The sequence below is a fragment of the Gossypium hirsutum genome, chromosome A06, assembly GCF_007990345.1.
Source record: "Gossypium hirsutum isolate 1008001.06 chromosome A06, Gossypium_hirsutum_v2.1, whole genome shotgun sequence".
In the NCBI taxonomy this organism is placed as follows: Eukaryota; Viridiplantae; Streptophyta; class Magnoliopsida; order Malvales; family Malvaceae; genus Gossypium; species Gossypium hirsutum.
In genome coordinates, this window is record NC_053429.1 from 34,986,352 (window position 1) to 35,008,640 (window position 22,289).

Below are 22,289 nucleotides of genomic sequence, written 5' to 3' on the forward strand. Positions count from 1 at the left end.
ACATAATCTCGTTTTGCATAAAAATCTAAAATATAGGATCTAATCCTTGGTCTATAAGTATGTAGGCTATGAATGGCACCCAGTGCAACTAAGAACCAACTCGCAACTGTACACATTTGCAACCATATTGTAATAGCAAGACCAATTCTTTTACGCCTCTCATTTTGTACTATTAAAGGCAGACGAGCCATTACTGCAAGATATTAAAGTGTTACATATCTTTAAATCGTAGTAAAAGGGTCACATTTCTCCAATAGTAATTTCAATAACAGTAAAACAAAATCAAAGAATTTAATTGCTAAAGAACTTAGAGTGATTCAGTGAATACAAGATGCTCAACTCTAGGTGAGGAAGCAATCAAACAAGCCAAATAAGAAGAGGAAGCAATAACAAACTGTTAAAGAAAAAATGAACAATACATATTAATAAATAGGATAAGTCTGTTTAAAAATATATTTGCTTATGTATAAGTAAATAATTTATCAAGCATTTAGTAGTGTATAATAATAATATCATTTTCAAAGTTTCAAAGTTTGTTGCAACTGAAATTCGATCTTATTTTCAAACAATTTCATGTTTATTTATATAAATACAATTATCCAAATAAATGTTTATTTGAATACTCACATCTTTTAACAATAGATATAATTATTCAAATAAGTTTAAGAGGCACAAATTTTAACAACTAAGAAACATAACTCAATACTTATACTCCTTCACTTATAATTGTTAAATCACTTATAACATTTTACATGTAGTTATTGAAACGTTATAAATATTTTACATGTAGTCATTTGAGATTTATAAGCAATATTCTCTATGTATATTTATGGAATTGAAAATTTTATAATAATGATATAAGTAATAAGATAAAGTACATGAGTGTAAACTTTTGAATCATGAATAAAATCATTATTTTTTAGATATTTTATAAATAATATTCCATAACAAAGATATGAAATAATAAAGTACTAATATATATATAATTATTTCACACACACACACACACATATATATGTATGTATAACTAAATTCACAATTTTTAATAAAAATACATTTTAATAAATTTATAATCTTTTGTTTTGTATTTTAATAAATTAACAAGTATCTTAAAAAAGTATAATAAAATGTTAAAAAAAGAGATGCGTGACAATTTTTTAAAATTGTTTGTGGAATAATAAAAAAAACATATTATTAGTATATCAAATACTAACTCATTATTTATTTAGTATGAGATAAAATGTAGGAATGTTAATTGAGGAAAAAACAAACAGCTTGATATGTATAGACAACTTAGCATGAGTAAATGATATGAAGGCATATATGCCAAAATAGTTCTTTCCCTTTCTTTTAAGGTGCAAATTGCAATTTGTTTTATATTTGCCCTTGGCCTTTACATCTATATTTTATATTTTCCCTTGGCCTTTACATCTATCTCATCATCTTGATGAAATGTCTTAGGGATTCTCATTACTTATATCAATCCTCATAAATGGTAAAATAGATTTTTTATATAATGCCAAAGATCTTGCTTATCAATCTTCTTTCAAACTATCTTTGTTAGCAATATTATTTGATAGTTTATATTTAAAAAGTTACATTATTCCTCCCAATAATTATGCAAATAATAGATTTATGCAAAACAATACCCAAAACAATACCCAATAATTATTGTACGAAACCTCTCTTGCCCAGCAGTATTTGCAACTTGATCCTTTTTCTATCAAGCTCTATGGTCCTTATCTTGAAGTCAATTCTGCCAAAGAAAACACAACCTTATTAAACCGTACTGTTCATTCTTAACATGTCAGAATTTATACAAATGATTACTTAAGGATTCAAAAAAGGCGTCGAACGGATGATAACTTAAAATACCAAATTAAAAAAGAAATTGATCCCAAGTTCCAACTACTGTAGTGTTGGTAAATTGCAGAAAATCAGAGACCCATAACAAATTTTGATACCTCCCTATTCTAAATGTTAACAATGGGTTTTAGCTATACAACTTTTGTCAAAGAAAAACAATTTGGACAATCAAAGATGACCATGAGAAGCATAGAACAATTCCTCAAGCTAACATGATGTTATACTGATCTGCAACTCAATAGCAATACGTAAGAGAGATAGCACTTGGTACAAGGATTAAAAAGCATCAGAAAGTTCCAACCATCGATAGAAAGTTTTAAGCATGCAAATATTTTATTTTTAGTACAAGCAAGCAATTATATTATAGGGACCAAACCCTGTACCTCGTGCCAATCAAATTGAAACCGACTAACCATGCAAATAGAAAATTCATCCAAAGTTTCAAACCCTAATTAATTATTGTAATAGAAAGAGCACTGAGGAATATTAAAAGTAAAAAAAACAAAAATAGAAAGTATAAATTAGATTTAAAGGCTGTAAATAGCGTAGTGGTGATGGCGGTGGTCTCAAGCATCAGTTGATTCTATTCACTATTTTTCAGCAACAAAATACCAATCAAATTAATGAATAAGTATGCATGATCCAAGTCCAACATTGAATTTAATTAATGCTCAACTGCAAGTTTTAAAATATTGGGTATTTGAAGTTGAAAATCTTAGCAAGTACTTGAATACAAATTCTAGGTTTTATTTAATAAAAATTATTTTCTTCATTTCAAACATAATTTAAGGTAATTTATCAAATCTATAATTAAATTTCAAGAATTTCTTGATTGGACTGATTTAGATCTTAATAAACAAGTGTACAGGCAATTTATGGGCTTTTTTCATTCGTGTCAAGCATACAAATAGCAACTAATACCCAAAGCTTCAAACTAGAATTAATTACTATAATAGAAAGAACATTGAAACACTGCTGATAAAAGGGTATTATGAAATTATCTACTGTTGGAATATTCAAAGTAAAAAAGCTTAGAAAATGGAAGTATAAATTAGATTTGAAGGCTGGAAACTGCATGGTATGGCGGTGGTTTAAAGCATCTGTTGATTCTACTATACCAATCAAATTAATGGATAAGCATGCATGATCCAAGTCCAATATTGAATTTAATTAATGCTCAAGCACAAGTTTTAAAATTTTGGGTATTTGAAGTTGAAAATCTTAGCAAGTAGTTAAATGCAAATTCTAGGTTTTATTTAATTAAAATGAAAATGACTATATATAAATAATTAGAGTAAGTTAAGAAGCTTACCAGTACTTTTTATAGTCTTCTCATTTATATCACAATGAAAGTGATTCCATCTATTCCACCTGCAAACAATGATAAAATTAATCACCTTTTTTTATTTTTTTATAAAATAAAAAGTGAAAGAATTGATACCCCATTGGAGGGGTACGAGCAGCCCCATTGGCAATGAACATACCCATGAATTCTATGTTTCCTATGTCACATTATGAAAATGATAACAAAGATGATAACTTGAGATTGAAAGTTTTAGAAATGGAGAAGATACTTGAGAAAACTACGGAAGAGCCGACACAGAAGAAGGCTGAATGGCAGAACCTAATCAAGGAAAAGGAGGAGATGGTAAATCACTGCAGATCAATGGCTGAAGATAAAGATGGGCTGCAGAAGGAAATTCTGAAGGCAAAGAGAACTGTATATAGTGCACTGGTCAAAACTACAATGATCAGCTAATAAAAGAAGAAATGTATATAGTGCACCGGTCAAAAATATAGGCTTTTCTTGTAACAAACAATCCCATTTAAACAAAGACTCACTAACTCGAAACATAACCAAAGATTCCCATCACTAAATCACCACCAACAATTTGCCTCATTAAACACACTAACAAACTATCACTTCCTATAGCAGAAACATCAATCATTTATTTAGTAACCCAAATTAATTGTTCCTTTACTGAATCAACAAGCTTTCCATACAATTTATTAACAATTCCAACAAGTAAAATTAAAAACAGCTTATACGTATCAATGACAATAGCATGTAAGTGCTTAATAGGTGTATTCTTGGGGATCTGGGATAGCTAACCAAAAAGGGAGGTCTTAATTAAGACAAAGCAAAATTTAATACCTTGTCAGCGAACTGCTTCACTTGATTCAGCACCGATTTAACATCTGGGTGTTGGATCGTTAGCCCTTTCCTCTCACACCGAAGTTGGATTTTCTTGAGAAAACTGAGAAATTTGGATTTTAAGCTGCGTTTTTATTGAAAGGAAATTGAAACCGTTGACCCTGATTTCAACTGGAGCTTGAGGATACCGAGAATCGATGGAATTCGCTGGTAGGTAAAATTTTGGTGGCTTTTAATTTGAAATTAAATCTGGGTTTAGGCTTGGATATCGTTGGAAATGATGCTTCAGACGTGAAAAAGAGGGTGAAGGTTGAAGGAAATAGGAATCAGACTGAAAAAAGAAGAAGAAAATGCTCAGATGTGAGAAAGAAATGAGAAGGGTAAAGTGGAAGATTTTTCACGCTGAATTGGTATTCCCTTGGGGGAGTGCTGAATTGTAAACGATGATTTTGCCTTGAATAAGACTGTAAGGAATAAGGCTGTAATAGCTTATTCAGCCAACCAAACAATGGAATAGGGTTGGGCCTACTGAATAAGGCTGTAATGGTTTAGCATTATAGCCAACCAAACAAGCTGTTATTTTCTTGAAAATTAACAAGGAGTAAAATCGAAAAAAAATTACCAGGGGTAAAATCGTCAAAATTTTATTAGGGGTAAAATAAGGATGAGAAAATTATTTAATATAGAATATTAAATTTTATTTTGGGAAATAGAAAAATCGATTCAGGTTGGATTACATTACAATGTATTGGGTCAAAAGGCTCAGAAAGTACTTGTAATTGGACCCGATGTGAGAGAGGCCTAAAACCCCTAATATAACATGAATGGGGTGACCATCCTAGTAGGAATACTAGGGTGTGCGTCCACCCCACTCCTACTCTAAGTAGAAAGTTATTTTTCTATTTGAAATAAACCACTAGAACTCAACTTGGGTTCTACCTTCTCTTCTTATAATTAGATGACATTGGTAGGGCATAGCACACAATTTTAAGAGATTGTTACTCTATCGAAAAATAGAGAGAATTTATTCTCAATTATTAAATACATTTTTTCAGAATAACAATTCTATCAGTTTCCAATAAATAAACGAGAATTTTCATTTTCACCCCCAAATAAAAGAGAGAAAACTTTTTCTAGTTCTATGTTTTGATTCAATGGGGTTAAGCCCACACTCGAAATACTTCATCATACAAGAATGGCGAAGAAGATCGTTCGGTAGAAAGTTGAGAACTACGAATGCCCGTTAAGCCGAAAACACAGGTGTGAATTCATTTAGGGTTTATTGCTACAAATATCACAAACCAAATTGATTTTTAAAATTTTAATTTTCCTCTGTGTAAGAAAACCATTTTTAGACTGAATTTTTTTCCAACAAATTGATCATTAACCTAAGTGTATTTGGGATGTTTTTGAGGATCCTGCTACAACTCAGTAATCTTTTTCTAAAGTTTACCATCACCCTTACATGCTTGTTAAATCTGTTTTAGTAAATCTATTATGACTGAGGGAATGGACATAAGCTCTGGTTGTTGATCAATTGGCCTTCTAGACAATAAATTAGCCACCATGTTGGATGAGCCCTTCTGGTAACATAACTCGTAGTTGTAACCCAACATTTTGGCCACCCAATTTTTTTGAGCCGGAGTACTAGCCTATTGGTCGGATAGGAATTTTAAACTGTAATGATTAGTTATGATATTAAAATGTCTACCAACCAAATATGCATTCCACTTCTTCACTACCGTGAGAACTACTAGCATTTCTTTTTCGTAGATGGATAAAGGTTGATGTCACAGGGAGAGTGCTTTACTGTAATAAGCCAAGTGTCTACCTTGTTAAATCAATACAAATCCTATTGCCAATCCACTAGCATCATTCTCAACAATATATTTTTTTTACTAAAAATTAGGCAAAGCTAAGAGAAGGGTCAAATTCATAGTTGCTTTAAGTTGATTAAAAGCATCCATAGCTTGCTCATCCCACTTCCAACCATCTTTTTTCAAAATATTAGTCAAAGGTCGAGCAATGAGCTTACAATCATTGATAAACCTTTGATAATAGCCTACAAGACCAAGGAATCCCTTAAGTTCTTTAATTAATTTTGGTTGGGCCACTCCGTGATACCCTCAACCTTGTTTTGGTCCATGACCATCCCTTTACTACTAATGATGAGGCCTAGATAATCAATTTTCCGCACTGGAAATTGATAATTTTCTATCTTAACAAATAACTAAGATGAACTTCATGAGAAAAGGCTTTAAAATAGTATTCATCAAGCTCTAGAAGGTGGAAGGGACATTAGTGAGCCCAAATGGCATTACCAGAAAATCATAATTCCCTTTGTGTGTCCAAAATGTGATCTTATGCACATTAGCTTTGTTTATTAAAATTTGATAATATCCAAACCTTAAATCTAACTTAGAAAAATAGGTAGCATGTGTCAAATAATCCAGTAATTCATTTACTAAAGGAATGGAGAACTTATCTTTGATCATAGGGTAGTTGTTAGTAATTAACATACAATCTCCAACTACCATTTTTTCTTTAACCATGACTATTGGACAAGAGAACGAGCTATAACTATCTCTGATGCTATCTACCTTCAACCTCTCATTGGCATGCTTCTCAATACCATTTTTTTGAATGGTAGGATGCTTATATGGCCCAAATTGAACAACATTATTTTTATCTTTCAATGGTATACAATGGTCCTAAGGATAGTTATGTGGTAGCTTGCTAGGAGTTGAGAATAGTTTTAAAAATTCCTTAAGTAGCCAGTATAAGATAGTGGTTTGGTTTGCGTTCATGGAAATACTATATAATCTTGGTGCATCGTTGAATAACATAAGATAAGCACACAGATGATGCTCTTTTCCATTCATCAATGACAATAGTAACTTTGTAGCTTGCTTATCTATTAATAGTTGTGACCTTTGAAGACTTACTCATAAAGTTAACCATGTGGAATTATACTAAAATTATATTGTTAGCGTAGTAGAGTCCCATAATATATAGAGCCCAATGTGGCTAACCATTGTACTCCCAATACTATATCGCAACTTGATAACAATAAAACCATAAAATTGGATGTAAATCTTGAAAGCCCTGATATTTGAAGGCTTTCACCATCTGCAATAGTCACACTCAACTTATATCTAGGCCAACAAGTTTTTTTATCTAAATTATTGTTGATGAAGCTATGCATGCTCTCGAAGTATATTAAAGCACTAAGAGTATATATCCCAACTAAAAAATAAACTCTTATAGTTTAAAACCCTGTAGTGCCAATCATAGCGTGAAGTGATAACACTGGTGGATTCAAAATAGGAATTTTAGTCACTAATTGATCATGGTTGTCAATGCAGTCAAAAGAAAACTTCAAGCTCTTTGCCATCTTCTATTGTGTAGACCAAAATCTAATATGGGTAGGGTTTAACACAAAAAATCCCAACAATGTATTTATTTCGCACCAATAACAAAGGCCATGCTTCTTTCTTTCTTCCATTTCGGCATTGGTCCCTTAGGTAAGGGTTTAGGTTAGTTTTTTGTAATTGTTCTAGTATTATTTAGGGTTGATAGTTTTCCTGAACCAATGTTGGACAACTAGTAATTAGGAGAGGCTTTTGGAATTGGTAATAAAGGAGGTAAAGGGTTTTTTGTGTTGGTGTATTTGTTGGTAACATGTACATTAGGTGCATAGGTGGGTTTAGTGGTTGGTTGTAACCTCTGAAAGTCAATGGTGTCAAAAAGTGTAGTTTCAGGACCTTATTTTTGTAAACTGGATACATAAATATTTAAATATTTATGTAGTTATATTTGAGGTGAATTGAATTTCGATTAGGTAATTTTGCCGAATTAGTGCTTAATCAAAGTACAGGGACTAAAACGTAAAAGTGTCAAAAGTGTCAAAAGTTTAATTATTAAGGAATGTACAGATAGAACTTAGTGTGAGGGTCTTATATAGAAAATATACCACTGTAACATCCTAGTTCTGACAGGTTTAAAGTTTTGGTGCATAGTATTAAAAAGTCTGTCTGGCGTAGTGTAATTCGCCCAATTAATTATTTGGCGCATACTTATGGATGTATAGTAACTACCGCGAGAGTAAATAAGAATTTGATTTCTTGATCTTCTACCATATATTAAGGAAGATTCTATGTTAAGTGTTTAAGAGTATGTAACAACTTGCCCGACGAAATCCTAATATCCAGTTACTATTTAATGAGATAACAGCTTGGTAGAGAGATGATTTTGAAGGGAGTGCTTTCCAAAAGCATAGTACGCCATGTTATTAGAGTAACAATGCTAGTTGCATTGTGAGTATAGTAATTAGCGCTTCTTGTTAGGGTAACCAGGTATTGTCTATATTGAGTTCTTATTTATATTTGCATTTACAGTTATAAACCATTAATGAAAATATTTTGAACGATATGATACGTGTCAAGTTTCTATGGGAGCATGGGTCTTATCTGTAAATAAATATGAGTTAAATAGGCTTGAGAAAAGACTTTTTTATCTTATCCTTTTATTTGAAAATATTGTTGTGGTTTTCTTTAGAAGCTGTCTAGGGTTTGCTGCCCTTGGGCTAGAACTAAAGAACGAATCTAAAGTGGAAGATTACTTCGTATTCTGTGATTTTTAGTCAGATGGTTGGACCTGAAGCTTTAAATGCAAATAGGTGAGGAAGGTAAGCTTCTACACTAACCCTTGTATATATATTTTATTCATACTAGAATATATTGATATGAAATTGATTAAACTATGAATCTAAAATCATGGATAGTATGGAAATCATACTTATACGAATAATGGGATGAAGGTACGTCTGTGGAATATGAATTTCGACAATTTCAAATCTGTGAAAGAATTGAGTTAAGATTAAGTTAAAGAATAAGCAGCGTAGTCAATGTAAGTCCTCTCATAAGGAATATTGTAAATCTTTAAGATAAGTCATTTATAAGCTAATTTATGAAACAAATGAATGAGTGCATGAATGATCATTGAGGATAGCATGAACATTTGATAAGAACCTGTGGAGTCTAAGCATATGATGAATTGTGCATGAGTGTTGTGATATTTAATCATGACTATGTATGTGTTCGTTGGGAATGTATACTGTGAAATGTGATCTTGTTGAGATGGTTGACATATGGATTGAAATATAGTTTGATTAAAGAATTGAGATAATCAACTTGAATGTGAGTCTCTACTCTAAATTTTACATGTAAAGTGTGGGTGTAGATGATTAAATAATTAAAAAACTTGAGTATCAACCAGACGAGTAAAACATAAGAGAATTGTGCAAAGTAAGGTCATTATGTGCAAAATTACATGAATGAAAAGTAGAATGATGCTTGTGTAGGTAAGGCCTGATTAAGAAAAAGGTATAAATTAGACTTACAATATGATGAAAGGTTAGACAAGCTTGAGTGAATGGGTAATTGTAATCATAAATTACATCTATGAATGAATGTTTGTTACATATAATATATGTTTTTGATAGTGAATCTAATAAGTTCAGGGGTACAAAAATTGTTGTTTTATTATTAAAAACATTGAAGTATAGTTGTAACAGTGTGTTCGGAATGTATGATGTGAGATATGTGTTATGTTGATAGTTTGTTGGTAACCTAAGATGATTTTCTAGTTTGTTTCAGTGCATGATGTGATTCTGGTTAGAAACTGAGCTCTAGCATTTGTTGTAGACTCAAAGATACATGTGACATAGATTTAGCCTGGATTGGTAACCTTACATGTATGATACACTTTGAAAAGGAATTATGAGTGACAGTTACCTAAATGGGTTCTCTGCGTGTCCCAAGATGATGATGGGAAAACCTCATAAAATGTGAGTCTAGGTAAATCCATGTCGTAAACATGCTAGGAAGGAAATGACTTTGTGGCAATATATGAAAGAAATGCCTTTGAGCCTGACTTTGAAGGGAATGCCTTTGTGGCAAATTCTGAAAGGAATGCCTTGACAACGTACTCTATTTGATGGCTCATGTGGTGGGTTCTGTGTGAACCTTATAGCGTGTTTTACCAAGACTTTTTTTGTACAATGTGCTTATTTGCCCTTATGGTAAGCTCTGAATAAATTCTGATAATTCTGTAAATGAGAGAAGGTTATGATATGTCTAAGGGTAGGTGTTGAATACGATCCACGATATAATTGAATAAGCTTTAAAAAGGATTTCTTGAAAAGAAAGGTTTATCTATATTTTAAGAAGGGTATCCACCATGATAATCTATTAGTGTTGAATATGGAAGTGTTCGTAGCTAAGTGTGACCTAAAGAATTGACAATGTGAATTCGTCTGTGTTATGTAATGGTTGAATTAGATTTACCCAGGATCTAGCATATCTATTTGTATAATGATTTCTACTAAATTCATATGGGATCTGAGTTTTGGTTACCTGAAGTATTTGCGGTCTTGAAATAGAGTGATGTGAAATTCATTTGAAGGATCTGTTTAGTACAATATAAGTATGGATTGTGTGGTATTGAACCAAGGCATGAATTGATCAGTTTTTTACGATATTATTTTTGCATATGTATTCACCAATAAGGGTGAGCAAAATCCAATTTGATTCGACAAATTCGATAAAAAATTCAAATTTTGAATTAAATAGTTTGAATTATTTGAGTTAATCAAGTTATTTGGATCAACTCGAATAAAGAATTAAGTTTTTTGGTTTAACTCGAATATGAATTACACAATTTGAGTTATCTGAAAATCTGAATAAGAAAAGGGAAAACTACGTCCTTTTGATAAATGTTTACCTTTTCTAAAGTTAAAAGGCAAAATTATGTTGTTTTGATAAATATTTACTCATTAAGTTAAAAGGTAAAACAATTATATTGTTTATGTAGTTAAATAATCTTGTACTTCGTCTACTAGTTAAATAAGTGGTCCATGTAAATGCAACATTCAGTATGAATAATATGATTCGTTAACTCGGCTCGACTTAACTCGAAATCTTTTCACTCGATTAGATTTGATTTGAAAAAAAAATTAAATTGGGTTTGGTTGCTAAAACATGATTCGTCAAATCGACTAATTCAAATTTTTTTACTCGATTCGACTCGACTCAACTCGATTTGGTCAAATACTCACCCCTATTTGCCAACATGTATGAGTATCTACTCAAGGTAAAGATCGGTGGTCAATAGTTTGAAATAGGAAAATTAGTTATGACATGGATATCTGGAAGGGTTTTTTAAGGGAATGTTCTGTTAAGAAAGTATTATGGGACAAAACATTTATGAAATAATGGAAGGGATTTGTAAGGCCCCAAATCCCGAAAACCCCTGTTAAAATTATTTTTGCGTGTTTGTGACGTGGATGTATGTTTGCCTTAGTGGTTTAGTGCTTTGGGAGTGTCTGGGAAGTCATGGGTTCAAGCCTTGGCTTGAGCAAAATTTTGTGTTTTTAAAGTCAAAACCTCTACCCTTAGTCAGTATGGTTATATGCAGAACTTGTTAAAATCTTGACAAAGCAAGCATGCTAGCCCAGTGGTAAGTGGCGTGTGGGGTGTGCACGGAGCCTGAGGTTTGAATCCCTGCTTGTGCAAAGGGAGATTATTTTTACTGTTTGCCTTGGGAGGTAGTTGTCTTTGACCGAAACATTAATGAGTGGAGGGGAGTTTGAATCAGTCATGGAGGGAGTTGAGCAGAGATATAAGGAGAGTATTAGGAGAGAATCAGGGGATTTTAAAGTTGTGGGGAGTTGGTGCCGAATGAGGACTCTAGGCACTCAAGATTTTGGCCTAGGGGTCATGCTTCTCATTTGGTCAATTTTGCATTCTCGTTTTTTCCTTTTTCGTTTTAGGGTCTTTTTAACTTTTGCTGAGTAGTCGTTTTCTGCTAGGGGTTTTGAAGGTACTCTTCTTTTAGACAATTCGAGCACCTTTGGGGGGGGAGGTTACCTACTTCGTTTTGGCTCTTTACAACAGTGCTGTACTGATCGACTGTCTCCTCTCCTTCTTTACTTTTGAGTTTTGGTTCTGGATTCTCTGACCGATTGTTTCCCCTCTTCCCTTCGACTTTCTTTGCTCTTTTACCGTGTTGGTCGAATCTAAGATCCTTTGTTCTTCAAAGTCGAACACCTCGTTTCCACTTTCTTTCCTTCTTCTTTTGGCCGAATATTTTTTGGTCGAATACCCCTTTTCAATTTGGGCGACTTCTAGGCTTGGGTGTTGGCTGAATATTGGTTAGTTTTTTTTTTTGAGAAATGTTGATTTCTCTTTCTGTGAGCTGAATGTACCCTTCTCACTCATTATCTCCTCCTCCTCAATGATTGACTTGTAGCACTGTGATTTTGCCGAATGTTGCTAGGGGCTCGACTTCAATAAGCAAGGTGTTGGGTCGATTGCTCTTTCCTCTGCAAGTGATCCTTTCATTCGTGATGAGTACTTTAAGTCCTAGATAATTATGTTGGATTATAGATTCTTATGAATCGGTTAACTGTTTCATGTGAAGGTTAAAGCATTAGAGAATACGTTGGTTGGATCAAGTGGGCGTTCAGTAATTGTTCGATTGATGCTTTGATCTCAGACACGTTGTGGCTATAGTTTCATAATAGGTGTGTGAACATTACTATTAGATGCAAAACAACAAAGCCCGAAAAGCCGAAAAATGGGCTGACGACACCACACAGGCATGTGGCTGCCCATGTGGCAGGTCGTGTAGTAAAGCATGGCCGTAAGGTCGACGAGATGGTCATAAGCTTTTTCATGGACCAAAACGATATTGGACCATTTTGGGCCGAATTGGGCCTCGTAGGCCCAATGAGCCTGTGGGCCCCACACGTGGAAATCACACAAAAGTGTGGTAATTAGTGGGCCAGGTTGTGTAAACTACACGACTAAGGCCATTTCTAGGCTATGTGGGCCATACGAGCGTGTGGGCCCACATGGACCCGTAATATGGGTTTTAGGCCCATTATCACTGATTGTCTGTTAAGGTTGCACAAGTCGGCCGAGACGACTGTGGACCTACTGTTGGGCCGTTTAGTGCAGCTGGACCCTTATTTTTTTGTAAATGACTGATATACCCCTATGTGATGTATGACTGTTTTAGCATACCATTTTTACTGTACATACATTTATATTATGTTGCATTGCATGGGGTAGGATACATGATTTCGGAGGAATTGTACTAAAAGGCTATAAGCCTATTATTGGCAGCTCTACTGCAAGTACTGATTTAGTGCCGCAACTGGTGCTACACGGTGTGTAGGGTTGGGTGGGTCGATTTTATCCCCTACATGGTGTGTAGGGTTGGTACGGAGATGGTGTGTAGAAGATAAATTGGGTAGGATTTCTGTTTGCATACTGTTACTGTCATGGGCTTAGGCCCAGACTACTACTGTTACTATAATGGGCTTAGGCCCAGACTGCTACTGTTATTGTAATGGGCTCAGGCCCAGACTGCTACTATTACTGCAACGGGCTCAGACCCATATCGCTACTGTTATTGAAAGGGCTTAGACCCAAATTGTGCTTACTCTGATTGATTTCTTTTATAGGATTTCACATACTGAGTTTTCGAAAACTCACCCATCTATTAATTGTGCAGGAAGTCCCTAGGCGGAGACGGATCGAGGCGACGGAGGACTCAATGGCGACCACTCGACTTAGTTAATTTTTAATTTTATAAATAAGGTTTACTTTTGGGTCTTTCATTTTGTAATAAGGCCTCTTTAAGTTTCATTTTAATTTTGGGGATTTACTTACTTTGATTTTTGAGTACTAGTAGTAGTAGGACACGAATTTTCGAGAAAATATAAACAAATGTTTTTCTAAAACATCACGATTACATAACATATTTTGAGAGCTTTCGCAACAAACACTGTTTTAAAGAGTAATAACAATCTAATATGATCAATATTATGCTAGAACAACATGAGTTTTTCACAATGAACTTTCACCCTAAATGTTTGTTAAGAACCCAAACAAGCTTTTATGTAGAGCGTGTTTTCCAAGAAATTATATTTGCAAAGCACTTCAATGTGACATTGCAGATTCGGCCATAACATCTAGGCTAGGTTTGGGGTGTTACAGGATTTCTTCAGTTTAATAAATATGAAAGATTAAGCATAGCAAGGGTTTGATGATTGACATGTATAAGAGTTATAAAACTATAATGGTATCAACTGAAGTAAATGATACAGGGTAATAGTCAGCTCATAGAAATTCATAAAAGATTTGCAAAATATCATTCAAAGGTATGGTTATAGAGCTCACTAAGTACTCTCGTACTTACAAGGTTTGTTATTTCATTTCATATAATTAAGGAAATTCTGTACCTCGAGGGACAATGCTAGGAGTTCACCAAGTTAATGGCGAAGTGTGCTATTATGCATATAGTGGAAATTTTGGCATAGCCTAGGAATACACCCCATTTTTAGTTTGTTTTGTTAAACTTCTTTTCGTAAAGATTTATATCTAAATTCGTGTGATAAACTAATTGTAGGGCATTTTCTTTGCCCTTATATATTAAGCAATTCAATTGGAAGGCAACATGAAATGTTTTAAAGAAGTAAGAAACTGTGAACTGATTTTGTTAAACAGTTAATTCTTATAAAATTTATAACTTAAAAAAATAATAATATATTAAAACATAAGTTAAATTAATAAACATAAAACACGAGTGTGAGGAAAAAGAAAGTATTATTCTCTTAAAAACTTTCAAAATTTTGAAGCTATAAGGAGAAGAGACTCACGAACAGCTAAGGGTTTCAAAGTTTGAATCTTTAATTGGTTAGTGCAATTTAGTCCTTTTCTTATAATTTTTATATTTTCAAAATCCTGATAACTAGATCTAGCAAACCTATTTTGTATTTTTCAATATTGTTAAAGATTGAGAGTGTTTCCACTGATGGATAGTTGAAGTTCTAGGGGTTAATTTGATAGATTTTAAGTTTAGATTTAAAAAGGGACTAAATTGTAAAATAAATTGTTGGTTTTTTTAATAGGGACTAGAGTGAATAAATTTTAAAATTAGTGGTAGATATGAAAAAATATGAAAATCAATTTGGACTAGAGTGAAATCAACATGAAAATTGGAGGTTAAATTTGAAAGTTATGTTAGTCTTGATTTTAAGGACTAAATTGAATAAAATGTAAAAGTTAAATCAATTAGAAATCGAATGTGAATTTGGCCATGTATTGATGAAATGTCTTGTTTTTTTTCATTCATAGCTAATGTTGACCCAGATCCTTCGAAAAAGAAAGGAAAAGATAAAGTTGTCGACGAATAGCTACGGTTCACGATTTGTGTTTCTATAATCCGAACTAATTAATTACTTGCTACATTATGAATTGTTGTATGGTAAGATCTCAAGTTGAGTTAGTTATTGGGAAAAATGTTGTGAAGTAATAAATTGAGTTAAATGGATTTGATTGAATGGATAGTTGTGACAAATGACTAAACTACATACTTGTAATAATAATTTGTGTTCTATTACATTTGAAATTGAATTTGTATGGAGATGAATCATGTTGTTATGAATATATGAATGGTTGATTGATTGGAGAATTTGTTATACGAATTGAAGAATTTCTTATAAATTAACTAAAAAAACTTGTTACCTTATTAACTGTTCGGGCAGGGTTGAGTATAATTGGCATGCATAGGATAAGAAGAGTTTAGGTTTATATGACTACGTGTTGAGAAGTGCTAGGCACCCCATTTGTTGGTTATGTCGACCAGTGCTGGGCATATCTATTTTTCAGATTTTACCGTCTAGTGTAGAGCGTTAATTTAGATTTATCCGACAGGCATTAGGTGTCAAATTGGTGTGATGGTTGGATCCGCATATTTGTCCAAGTTCAAGTCATGTTAATAGGGAAATAAAAATGAGAATTGAGATTTTGGTATGTGAAACAAATTGAATTAAATGACTATTATCTTGAATGTATTCCATGTAAATTGATATGATAAATTGGATATGAAATGGAAGAAAATGTGAAATGGAATGTCTATTGGTAAAATTAGTTGAACAATGATAGAAACGCTCAATGAATACATGAAATTAGAAATTGAGATTTACAAGTGATATGTGCTTATATAGAAAGATAAATGAGATTTAATAAAGAAAATGTGAATTAACATAGATATCATGTTAATTGTATTTCATTATTCATTATTAACATATGCATCTAAATGATTTATGTTATCTTTTAAGGTTTGGATTGTGGAAATACCATTGAGCTATACTTAGTGTACGATTTTGTTTTTCATGCACAAGTTAGGTACTTTGGATTCAATCATCAACCTCAGCATCCAGTGGCAATCCTGAACTCAAGAGTTGGTGATAATTTTGGTTTGGTCATGGCATGTACCTAGGATATTATGTGGTTGTATATGTTATGTTGTGGATGATTTCAGCATTTTGAATGTCTTGTGAAAATGTATATGGTTTTAAGTTGGTAATGATCCTTGTATTTGGTCATCTTTGTGGATTGTTAGGTAAGTATGTTATAAGTTTTATATGGTGATAAGGTATTATGTTTAATTTGAGTTTAGTGAATGAATGATATGCATATGTTAGGATTGAATGGTTTTGGTAAAGGTTTGTGTATGCTTGTACGATTAATAGTGAATCATTATAGGTAATTATAAGTGGTTAGATGTTGTATGTTATGTAAATAGTTTGGGGGTGCCTTGGAAGGTATATTGGATTAGTGGAATATGGTATTATGTTTGAACTTAAATTGTTGGATCGAGATCCCAATTGTGGCATATTGGTTAGGCACTTAGGTTGATTGATATAAGTAATGTTTTTGGTGTTGTATTGATGCTTTTAAATTGGTTGAGTTTAGGGATGAAACATTATTTGTTACATAAGTGATTTAGGGTATAAAACTTACATCGAATGGCTTGCCCATACGGCTTCAGGCTTCCACACGGTTAGGGGACACGGCCATGTGACCATTGTTTGCAAAATTTTCCTATCTTTTTGTTTTTGAACTGATTTGATCCCTGGTTAATACCAGGTTGGTTTTAAGCTTTGATAAGCTTGATATAAACTCAAAATTGATTAAATTGCATGTTATTCTTGCTCATATGTGATGAATTGATATTTATTTGAGATTTTGATCTATAAATTGTATCCAAATGTTTGTCTTTGTTGGTAGCACCTTATTGCTTAGGTCCGGAGACTAGACTGAGTAAGGAGTGTTACATTTAGTGGTAATAGAGCTATAGCTTAGTCAATTTTCAGGCAAAATCGAGCTCAGAATCGAGTCTAGAGGTACGTGCCAATGTTGATTTGAGTTTGAGTTAGGATTTGGATGCTGATTAAAAATCTGTTTGTTTTACTATTATAAGATGTTGGGAGAATCAATAAACAAAGTTGATCAAGTTATACATAGTAGCGATCACTCCGCTGAGAATATAAATAGGGTCAAATTGGTAGCACCGATCATTGATTCAGCTGATTCTCAACAACCTATTGTATATAGAGGGGATAATAAGGGTCAAGGCGGTCGAACATACTTCGTGCTATAGTTGACGCCCTATATAGGATGGTGGGAGCTACTCTTGCAGTAGTACCCGTGCCTGTAGTTCGACGGGCTCCTATCAAAGAGTTACAAAGGTATGGGGCAATTGAATTTGTTGGAGTTAAAAGGGGTTTATTGTCAACAGCCGAGATGTGGCTAGAATCAACAACGTGAGTACTTCAACAACTATAGTGTAATTCCCATGAGAGTGTTGTGTTGTTCCGTTGTTACAGGGTGAAGCTTATACTTGGTAGCAAATTGTTACATGTCACAGTCCTATTGATTCTATCGGTTGGGAAATCTTGTAGTTAGAGTTCCAAAAAAAGTATGTCGGGGAACTATATTGGGAGGATCAAAAGCAAGAATTCCTTTTAGTAAAACAGGAAGAACTATCTATGGTAGAGTACAAGTGAGAATATTTACAAAATAGAAAATATGCTTTCAAGCTTATACCGACTGAAGAGGTGAGTTGTAAATGCTTTCTTCGTGGGTTGCGTGATGAACTCAAAACACGGTTGGTGGCATTAAAAATAAATGAGTTTTTTTATTTGTCTAAGCGGGCAAAGATGGTGGAACAATCTATTGGATTGGACAAAAAATCTGAACATCCACATGTTACAGAAAAATGATTTGGAACCCCTAGTTTGCATACAATGACTAAGCAAACTAGAGAATCTCGTGAGCCTTGGAGAGCACCTGTAAGACTGGCTACATCGAAAAGAATGTGAGATCGTCAATTGACAATTTCAGTTGGTAGTGTAAAAGGTCCAACTAGAGATCCCAAAGTGCCGAGTTGTGAGCATTGTGGGAAGAAACATTGAGGGACATACTGGAAATTATCTAATTCTCATTTCCGTTACGGATCACTAAAACACTTTGCTCATGAGTGTCCGAGAGATGAAAATGTTACACATGCTATTACTTAGAAATTTGCACATGCTGTTAGGGGTCATGGTATTAGTCGTGGTGGTTCAATACCCAAAAATGATTCTAGAAATGGAAAAGAATCTATGGTACAACTTTCAGTAGCTAGAGCTCTAGCGTGATCTTATGTGGTTCGAACTCGAGAGAAAGGCGATGCTACCATTGTCATAGAAAAAGGCTATGCTACCATTGTCATAGCAAGTATATTTTTACTATTCTCTGCACCTATTTATGATTTGATAAACCCTAGTTCCTATCATCTGTATATTAATGCTAATCTAGTTCAATCTGGGAGTTTGAAACTTGAAATTCTGAAAGTAGTTATGTCAGTATCAAGTCTTTTAGGTCATACTGTGTTAATTGTCAAAAATGTAGATGATACCCATTAGAAATTCAAAGCTTAACATTTCTGGTAGATTTGTTGGTCATGCCTTTCAGTTATTTTGACTTGATTTTGGGTATGAACTGGTGTCCAACCATGAGTGATTATGGATTGCTGTAAGAAAATGTTTTCTGTTTAGAGCCAGAATGATGAGATCATGGAAGTTAATGGCATCAGAGCATTTGGTTCGACTTGGATAATTTTGTCTGTTTGAGCCAATAAACTTTTGAACCAAGGTTGCGAGGCTTTTTTATCTTATGTTATTAATTCAAACACTGACAGTAACAAATTGAGCAAGATTTTGATTATGTGTGAATTTCCTGATGTATTTTCTAAGGAATTGTCGGGTTTACCACCAAATCAGGAAGTCAAATTTGTAATTGAAGTGTTTTCTAGCATGACACCAGTATCCATTTTCCTTTATCGTATGGTGCCGACAGAGCTAAAAGAATTGAATGTTCATTTACAAGATCTACTCGACCGCAAATTTATATGCCCTAGTATATAGTCATGGGGCTGCAGTTTTGTTCATTAAAAAGAAAGATTGCTCAATACGGCTTTGTATAAACTATCTACAACTGAATAAATGCATGATTAAGAATTGATACCCCCTACCTCGTATCGATGATGTCACGCCCCATTTAAATTTCGTTATCATTAATTCATGTAGAAGTGTGAGTTCTAGCCTAGTGGCCAGGAGCAAGCTAAATTTCCCTTGTGACCCAAGTTCAATTCCCCTCTCTTCCTTTTTATTTTTTAAATTTGGTCTTAAAATCTTGGTCAACCCTCCTTTTTTCGTAAGTATAAGGGAGATTCTTTCCTCCCATACCTTTCTCTTCCTTCATTCCTTTGTTATCCCTATTTTCACTCCCTTTCGTCCCCCTCCTTTCTATTTCTTTCCCATATCTCACTCTTTGCCTTTTCCCCTACCCCATTGACCTTTTTTGTCCTATGCACCTAGACAAACTAAAAAATTATGTTTCTCTTCTCATCCACTCTTTTCTCTCCTTTTTCATTAGCCACCACTCTTTCACATTTTAGCCACCTTATCACCACCTTCAACCACCATTGCATCACCTAATCACCATCACTACACCGTGTACCCCCTCTAAGTCTCTTTTTACAGCCATCGCCGTTGCAGCTGTCTCGTCGCCACGTCACTACTGTTGTCACCCACCATTTTCTCTATTTTCTTCATTTTTTCATCTCTTTGGTAATAATCGAATTCCATTCATTCTTTTATCTATATTTTCAATTAGAAATATTATATTCATTCTCTGTAACACCCCAAACTTGGCCTAGATGTTATGGCCATATTTGAAGATGTTGCAAAGAAAGGTTTTGAAAACAGAGTCGTTACGATGAATCATTCCAATTTATTTAACTCAGATTAGTTTATATATATTATCGAAGCATTATTTAGTTAATTTCTTAGCCCAAATGTATTTTACAGTGGAAGTCATAGAAAACGTTATATTTGAAAATCTCGTTCGTAATTTAAAACCTTTGTTTAGTAAAAACCACATTTTTAGATAAGTGTCGCAAATAAAGTGTTAAACAAAAATCCAAATCCTAAATTAAACCAAATAGTCTGAAAAGTCCAATTATTGCAAAACCCCGAGAAATAATCCTTAAATAAATAAAACCTTTGTTTAAAGTCAGTTCATAGACTAGTGGTCACCGCGAGACTCCATTGCCCCGATCTGCCTAAGTTTGTGGATCACCTGAACATAACAGACAACAGAAGTGATTTTACGTAAACTCAGTGTGTATCCCAACAGAAATAGACATGCCATACATACAAAATTCACATATACAGTTAAATTCAGATTTGGAACTAAGTCCTTTACAGATATAGATAACAGAATCAAATATACAGAATCCTACCCCCATCCTCTACACACCAACTCCGGCCATCCCATCACACCATGTGGGGTTAAAAATACCTACCCAACCCTATACACCATATTGTGTCATTACGACACATAAAATATTATGTAGCCAAGTTGCCAGAATATAGGCGAAGGTCGCCATACAGAACACTTCCTCCACATATACAAATCCCACCCCAAACATAATTATAGATTATAGATACAAGAATATCATGCTTGACATGCATGCATACAGATATCAGATATATATAATCAGAATAATTAGACATGCATAACAATGTCCTACTCAGAACAAACTAAGAGAATATCAGATCTTATAATCTAGGGTTTGGTTAGCCCTCACCGACCCCACGAAGGCCCATTTTCGATTGGAATGACCTGTTCGACCCTAGAGAAAATTTCAGAATCATGGGCATTTCAGAATCATGGGCCTACAAGCCCATGTGGTTTTCCCGTGGGTGTATGGGCCCACATGCCCAGATTGGCCTCACCTGTGTGGCCCGCATGACCTGGCCTAGAACACACACACCTGTGTGGCCTACACACCTAACTTTGCCTTATCGGTGTGGCCCACACTAGCACACCCACACCACCACACAGTTGTGTCTTGCATATGGCAGCACCTTCATCAGACACACGTTCTTGTCTCGCACACGGCCAACCACACGAGTGACTACATGCCCGTGTGGCGACGACAGATTACACTTTTGGCTTTCGTCAAAACTCAATTTTCATGTGTAAGGGGGTACACACTGGGTACGATTTTGGAACACTTGCAATCCCGAGACTTCCAAATTCAAATAATTCAATTAAAAACTCTAAATCAACACAAAAATGTTTTATGACACTAAAATCCCCAATTCACCGAAGTGCTCACTTTTGACGAAAAATGCTTCTCAAACCAAATTTGCCAAAAAATCGATCATTTGTAGAACCTCTCCTACCCAACCAGCCAAATCCAAACATTTAACTCCACATTCATGAAAGTTGCAACCTAAAACTCACAATAGCAAAACCCTAGCGCACCACGAAAAAGAAAGGGTACTTACGAAAAACCTGGCTGTAGAAAGAGAAATTAGAAATACCCGAACGATTAACCAAAATTGAAGACTTACCACTCTGTCGATTGACCACACACAAGGAAAAGAAAGTAAAGGAACACAATAAAGGAGATGGGGGAAAAAGAACGACAAATTGGAAAAGGCAAAAATTTTGGAAAAAGAGAAATTAAATTCTAATAAAATAAAATAACTAACATCATTAACTCCCCACATCCTTAAAAATAACATCCATGATAGCATAAGGATTCAAACATAGGACCTCCAACATACTAACTCCCTTGCCACTCGAACTAGTGCACTCATTCTGATATAAATTAACAGATAATTTAATATAAACCCACTCAACAAGGGTAAGACTAGGATCAGAAAAATAAAAAAATTTGGCAAAGGTGAGACTTGAACCCAAGACTTCTTAGACACGCCCAGAACACTTAACCACTAAAGCAGACATATATTTGTGTTAGATATTTACAAAAATAGAAATAAATTATTCAGGGCATT

At 34.0% G+C, this 22,289-nt stretch overlaps 1 long non-coding RNA gene across 1 annotated transcript; it reads right to left on the reverse strand.

Moving 5' to 3' along the window:
- Positions 1–1,493: 1,493 nt before the first annotated feature.
- Positions 1,494–4,481, reverse strand: LOC107896420 (uncharacterized). The gene is made up of 3 exons (XR_001683753.2): positions 4,022–4,481; positions 3,179–3,237; positions 1,494–1,756 (listed from the first exon to the last, which is right to left on the reverse strand). It is a non-coding gene; the product is annotated as an uncharacterized lncRNA (long non-coding RNA).
- Positions 4,482–22,289: the final 17,808 nt, after the last annotated feature.